Here is a 6,980-nt window from a genome sequence, read left to right on the forward strand (position 1 = left end):
GCACGTCACGCCTCAGGGTCTTTGCATTTGCTGTTCCCTCAGCTTGGAAAGCTTTTCTGAGACCTGTGTGGCTCACTCCCTCATTCAGGCTGCTGTTCAAATGCTACCTTAACAGAAAAGCTTTCTTCAGGCATCCTCCCTAAATCAGACACCTCCCTCAGTCACCTCTCCACACTATCCATCCCTTACCATGCTTAATTTTTCTTCATAGCTCTTTGTCACCCTGTAACATATTACATATCTATGTTTGTTTCTTGTCTGTCTTTCCCTGCTTGAATGTAACTATTCACTACTGCATTCTCAAAGCCTAAAACAGTATCTGGCACATGTAGGAATTCAATAAATATTTGCTGGGTGAGTGAATGAATGACTAAATCTGATGGAAGTAGAGGTTTGCGTGACTCGCTAGCATTGACATGTAATCTGCACAGTGAATGTTTGTCACAGTTATCAACATTTTCTTCAAATTAAATCCATTTTCTAGTAATCTTGTCTCATCAGTGCAAGAGACCTCCTCAGTGCTGGGTCGAGAGCCAGGCTATTCCTGGAAAGATTAGCAGGACAGGCCAGCAGGGTGATGCTCGAGCTGGGCCCCTGATGCCTGAGAAGAGGGCCATAGCACTACTGGGACTTTCATGATGATGTCACACTTATTTGAATTTCCACGGAAGGAAGCCTGGGCTAGGTCCCTCTCTGTGGCGGAAGTGGAGGGAAAGGATGTATTAGTCTGGGTTCTCCAGAGAAACAGAACCAACAGGACACACACACACACGAGTTTATATATTGTATATTATTTATCTATCTATCATCTATTTATCTATCTATCTATCTATCTATCTATCTATCTATCTATCTATCTATCATCTACCTATCGAGAGGTATCAGAAAGCTGTGTGGAGCACAGACAGGAGATGGGTAAGACTGGAAAGGGGGAGTCAGTTAAGAGGAAAGAATGGGAGATGAGAGAGGTATAGATTTGAAGAAAGAGAAATTGAGGGAGTATCAGCTGAAGACCCCTGCCTCAGTAGAGTAGATGCAGAGGCTATCCTGAAAACACTGAGATTGGCAAAGGAAGTTTGGGGGGTTCGAAGGGAGAAGACAAGGGCAGCCTGTTGGCCAGAGAAGTGGGGAGAATCCTGGGCTGAATGAGGACGACAGGAAGGCTCCCTGGCAGATGGAGAGTGTGACTCATAGTGTGGTCAAACTTCCCCCGTAAGTGAGCCTCCTGCAGGCGTCATTGGCTAAGGGTTTGGGGATCAGGGAACAGGGGACCAGGAGTCAAGAGAGCCAGAGGGTGCTGGCTGACGTGCACTGGGGGACCTGGGAGAGGTCCAGAGCCTGGAGGTTATCTGGGAGCTCCAGGGCAGGCTGGGCAGAAACAGGGAAATACGAGGTTGGGCTGGAGGCTGCGCTCTCCAAGGGGGAGTCCACAGCCAGAGGAAGCGGCAGGGGTTCCTCGTGGTGACCACGTCTTCATGTCCTTGTAGATGCTCGTCCCCGGTCTGGAACAGCCCTGCCCCTGATGTATCCTTGCAGTGGCAGCCCCAGGCTCTCCTCTTTCCCTGACCGCTCAGCTGGAGACAGTCACCTCCTTCTCAGCACTCCCAGCGCCTGGATTTGCTTCCTCACAGCACTTTTCAGGCTGGATTGCAGGTGACCCTATCCATCTACTCCTCCCATTCCCCCACATCCCCCAACCACGGGGCTGTGACTTCTTGAGGGGACAGGCTTAAGTCTTGCTCATTTGTGGAGCCCCTGAGCCTGGCACAGCTGGTCACAGCCCTCTGGGGGTGTTCAAATAACTATGTCCTGAAATGGGGCTCTCCTGACCATCAGTTTATGCCCAGGACCCCAAGTGAGAGTAAGCGGAGGGGCCGTGGTGGGAGGCTGGATGTCTCCTCTCCTTCACCGTTTGCTTTCCCTCTCCTTTCCTTCCTTCCTCCCTCCCTCCCCTCCTTCCTTCCTTCCTTCCTTCCTCCCTCCCCTCCTTCCTTCTTTTCTTCCTCCCTTCCTTTTTTAAATTGAAGTATAGTTGCTTTACAATATTGTATTCGTTTCAGGTGTACAGCGTAGTGATTCAGTATTTTTACAGATAATACTCCGTTAAAAGTTATTACAAGACAACGGCTATAATTCCTGCGCTGTACAATCTAACCTTGTTGCTTATCTATTTTATACATATTCCCTCTTCTTTCTTTCCTCCTTCCTAACCCCGGCTCTTCCATTTTCTGTTCCGGGGAAAGGTGATAGAACGATCCAGACCGGAGAGTAGCGTCAAAAGTACAAGGTCCGAGCAGCCCCCAGCCGCCAGCACCCCAGCGCGTTCAAGCTCAGACCCGCCTGCAGCGGGAACCGAGGCTCGTCCAGGCGGCCGAGGGAGGGCAGCGCCGCGCAGAGAAGCGGCAGCCCCAGCGACGGACGGCAGGGGGCGCCGCCAGGCCTGTCGCCCGCGCACGTAGACCGTCGCCTCCCTGGCACCACCCCCAGGTGATTCCAGACTGGGTTTGGAGCAGTATCGCAGACGGGGTGCTTACGGTCGCAGCCACCTGAGGGCTTGCGCTGCCACTCCCCGGCTGTGTAATCTAGGGCTACCTACAATCTTAGTTTTCACAGCTATAAAATGGGGATAGTATAAGGCCATAAAATGTGAAAATGTTCTCAAAGCACTTTCACATCTGTCACTGTTAGAGGCTGGCTGTCCCTAAGACTTAAATTTCCCGATTTACAGTCTAATACCTTTTGCATCCATCAAACATGTTTGGCAGAGCTAAGGGTGAAAAGTTCTCCTTGGGGTGGGCTGCTGCTCTGAAGACAGTAAGTTCTCCACCAACTACTGTAAACACTGTTGGCCTGACTCCTGCCTGGGCTTTTTATTACGTGGTGCCGGTGCAGTAGAGAGGGGATTGCGGGCAGCAAAAAGGAGTGAAAAGTTGCTCCCCTGACCCTTCTCAAGAGTCCTTTGTTTAGTCAACAGGGTTTTTTTTCTTTTTTTTTTAACAGATACACAGTACTTCATATTTATTTATTTTTTTATTTTTGGCTGTGTTGGGTCTTAGTTTCTGTGTGAGGGCTTTCTCTAGTTGTGGCAAGCGGGGGCCACTCTTCATCGCGATGCGCGGGCCTCTCACTATTGCGGCCTCTCTTGTTGCGGAGCACAGGCTCCAGACGCGCAAGCTCAGTAGTTGTGACTCACGGGCCTAGCTGCTCCGCGGCATGTGGGATCTTCCCAGACCAGGGCTCAAACCCGTGTCCCCTGCACTGGCAGGCAGATTCTCAACCACTGTGCCACCAGGGAAGCCCCAGTCAACAGGTATTTATTGAGCACCTATTATTTGTCAGGCTGTTCCGGGGACTGGGGATACAGTGGTTAGCCAGATAGCATGGAAGTTCTGGACCTTTATTCACCTTTGAAGTCTTGACTAATCCTGCCCTAGATTAGTTTCAGGTTTCCCTAAACCAGAGACCAGAAGGCTCTGCCCCTCCACCCTTAATCCCAGCCCCTGCCCTCTGTTAATGACAGCCTTAGAGGAGCTCTGTTCCCCAGGGCAAAATGTCAGACTCAGCGATGCCAAGGCTTCTGAAGGCCAGAGGTGACACCTCCTCCCACCCATCTCCCCCCAACAGCTTCCTCGGGGATTTTTACCCTCATAAAGAATGGTGAGCTCTGGGCTTTGTCAGGCATGCGTTGTCCCCAGAGTCTGGCTGGCCTCAGCCAGAGCAAAATGTGGCTGAGTTTGGGCTGCTTCCCTCTGCCCCTCCTCTACCACGCTCCCAGAGAACTCAGTCTGTCTCTAATTCCCCAGCCTCAACCCTGGGCGCCAGCTTGAGCCTTCCTGAAATTTCCCAGTTGCTGGTTGTCTCTGACTGTGGCCAAGTTTCTAATCCCCAGGCTCCCGCCTTTGCTCAGCGCTCAGGAGCCCAGGTCTAGAGCACCTGAGAAGTGAAACCATGGCTGATGATCTTTGGGGGTTCCCAAAGCACCCTGCTGAGGCGGAGGCAGCCCAGACCCCAGGATGGCACAGAAAGGCCTGGAGTCTGGTCTTCCTGCTCCTACTTGTTTGCTGTGTAATGTAAGTCACTTTTCTTCTCTGGGCTCAGGTTACTTGTTTGTTCATCTATCCATCCAATAAGCCTTTTGACTACTCGCCATCTCCTGGCACTGTTGGCTAAAGTCTCAGCCCCTTGGCATGGCATTTAAGGCCCCTCACAGTCTGAGCCATCTAGGAGGGAGCTGCATGAGAGGTTTTGCTTCCTGAACTGCTCTTAGGCTGCCCTGACTGCCCAGTCCTTCACACACCACACCTGGAGCCACAGCTGGTCTCCTATGCCAGACAGGCTGGCAGGGACACACTCAGGGCACCTGAGTACAGAGAAACTCTGTCTTTCCTAGCATTTCTTGGGAATTCTGGCTGCCTGGTGCTAAAAGACCTGAGGGTTTTGGGACGGTCTCTCAGTCCCTGAATTCCGGTCTAACCTTGGGGGTGGGGAGGGGCACAGAGAAGCAGGTTATAATGAGAACCAGCTGACCTGGAGAGGCTCAGTGGGGTAGGTCTCTGGATGGACAGCCCAGGGAAGAAAAGGAAAGGTGGGAGGAGAAAGAGTTCTGTAGGAGCCGAAACCAGGAGAGACCCGGAAGTGGTCATGGGTAAGTTGATTTGACTCAGGACTGAGGACTTGAGTTTACTGCTGCCTTGGTGGCCAGACTTTAGGGGAGAGACAGCCTGGACAAGTTGGGTGTGTGTCCTCTTCCGTTCACTTGACTGCAGTGCTTAGTTCAGGTTATGGCATGTGGCTCAAGAGACATCTATCAGAGTAAATTCCAGGACTTGAACAAGAGCTTTGGGGAAGAGACTTGATCTTTTCCCATTGGACTTGTATCTGGGAAGATGAAGGCTTGAAGTTGCTGGGAGTCATTTTGCCTTAGCTGTGAAATCTGAGATTGAAGTCAACAGGGAGAAGCAGAGCAGAGGCAGAGCTCAAATGCCAACATTTGAGCCCCTTACGACGCTTTGCCTAAAGCTGCCCATCCCTGGGGCTTTTTAGTTTCATGGGCCCTTTTTTTTTGCTTGAACTAATTAGATTTGTGTGCGTACATGTGTGTCTTTTAATCACTTGCAACCAAAAAAGTCCTACCCAATATAGAGCCCGTGATAAAATTCATCTTTATAAAGACCAATGTGATAGGGGATGATTCTTCAAGAGATCATTAGAACTCAGTCCCACAGTGACTCAGTGGCGCTCATCTGCTAATGACTGCTGTCTTGTGCAGGGTCAGGGGAGGCCCCACTGATCCGAGACTGGCAGCCTTGGGGCCTCAGGAGAGCTGCTTTATAGGTCCAAGTGAGGCAGGCCCAGAGCCTGTCCACCTGGACACCATTGCACCTGCCTTGTGCCACTTGTATTACTGTCTGGCTACTGTCTGCAGCCCAAGGTAAGTCCTCTCACATAGTCCCAGGGAAAAGGGATTAATCAGACACCAAGTCTGGGACTTAATCTCCTGGCAGGCACACCTGGGGAGGGGTTGTGTGCTTCTGAAGGTCCCACTTAGAAGCAAAGGCTGGGAGAGAAATTCTGTGTTCCTCTGATGTCCTTCATCACAGCAGTCATGAAGTTGTCACTTCCTCATTATGACTTAACCTTCTGACAGCTCTTCCCCAAATGGATTTCTGGGTCTTGACCTGGAAAAGTGGGGCATAGACAGGGAACCAGGGCCTCTGGACTGCAGAGGTCTCCAAATGTAGCAGATACACATGAAGATGGGCTAGAACTGAATACTAGAACAGACTATGTAGAATTTGCAGTTTTCTGGATTTGCACTCAGCAGAATTTAAGTTACCTCAAGAGTAAATAGCCTATAGTTCCCATTCAGAGGAGAACTTTGCTGTCCTCAACAATTTTTTTTGCTGCCTGCGTAAATGAGCCTCACTTTTATATGTTCCAATTTTCATATAACTTTCACTTGCGTAACTACACATTGATACCTTGAAACTGGTACTTCATCTATCAGCTGATCGGATTTGTGTTCCCTCTTGGCGGCCACTTGCTACCTGCTGCTGCTAGGGGATGAAAGCCTGGGTCTCTACCTTGGGGTGGAGGTACAGGAAATGTGTATGGCAGAGTTGGTCTCATTTCCCACAATGTGCCAAGGGGACCCCAAATGCCCTGGATACCTGGGGCCTGGAGCTTGCCTGTTGACATCAGATTGCTGAACAGGGTGGGTGCTTCCATCTCCCCTCTCCCCTCCTGTGGTCCTTGCATCTGGTGGGGGTGGGGAAGGAGTCCGGTGGCTGGTGGTTCTAGGTGATGGCAAAGGTGGTCTTCTGGCTGGAGATGGTGGAGATTTTGCCCATCTGTAGTAGTGGAGAAGATGAGGGTGGAGAGGGATGGTGGAATCACAGAATAGGAGCTACAGCCTGGGCCTCTCCAGGCCCCATGGAGCAACAGAGGGGATGCCCGTGAAGGCTTCTTGCACCTGCCAGGACACAAAGCAGGCATAATGCCTGTGATCTTTTTGCACATGTAAAACTGATATGTTTAATTACCCCTTACATTATTGTTTTCCTGTGGAGACCCAGTCACAAAGATTATCACTAGAGGGCAGGAGAGACTTCAGCGAGAGAGCAGGCTTCCAGCCAGGGCCACCACTTCTCCCATAGACTGGGGCTGAGCTGCCTAAAGCTTTCCCATTCATATAGAAAGTGAGAATGTGTATGACGCACTGGGGTAAACAGAAGGGGACTTGGGGATACATATTTGGGATTAGTGGGAAAATGCATATCATTTTTTTCATGTTTTGAAATTATAGTAAGATACAAAGTAAAGGAAAATAGTAATACTGAATTTGTATAAAATTCTAAATAAAATTATTTCAAATATTTTACTGTTAAACATGAGCTGGCTTCCACTAACATCTCTTTATTTATTTATTTATTTATTTATTTATTTATTTATTTATTTATGGCTGTGTTGGGTCTTCGTTT

At 49.9% G+C, this 6,980-nt stretch overlaps 1 long non-coding RNA gene across 1 annotated transcript in view; it reads left to right on the top strand.

Moving 5' to 3' along the window:
• The window catches only part of LOC309668402, a 56,128-nt gene extending 52,957 nt beyond the window's left edge, over positions 1–3,171 (top strand). Inside the window, exon 3 of the long non-coding RNA XR_014268211.1 lies at positions 1–3,171. This exon is cut by the window's left edge and continues 25,094 nt beyond it. This is a non-coding gene — a long non-coding RNA (uncharacterized lncRNA).
• The last annotated feature ends 3,809 nt before the right edge of the window (positions 3,172–6,980 follow it).

Source organism: Balaenoptera physalus, assembly GCF_965194825.1.
Source record: "Balaenoptera physalus genome assembly, chromosome: 10".
In the NCBI taxonomy this organism is placed as follows: domain Eukaryota; kingdom Metazoa; phylum Chordata; class Mammalia; order Artiodactyla; family Balaenopteridae; genus Balaenoptera; species Balaenoptera physalus.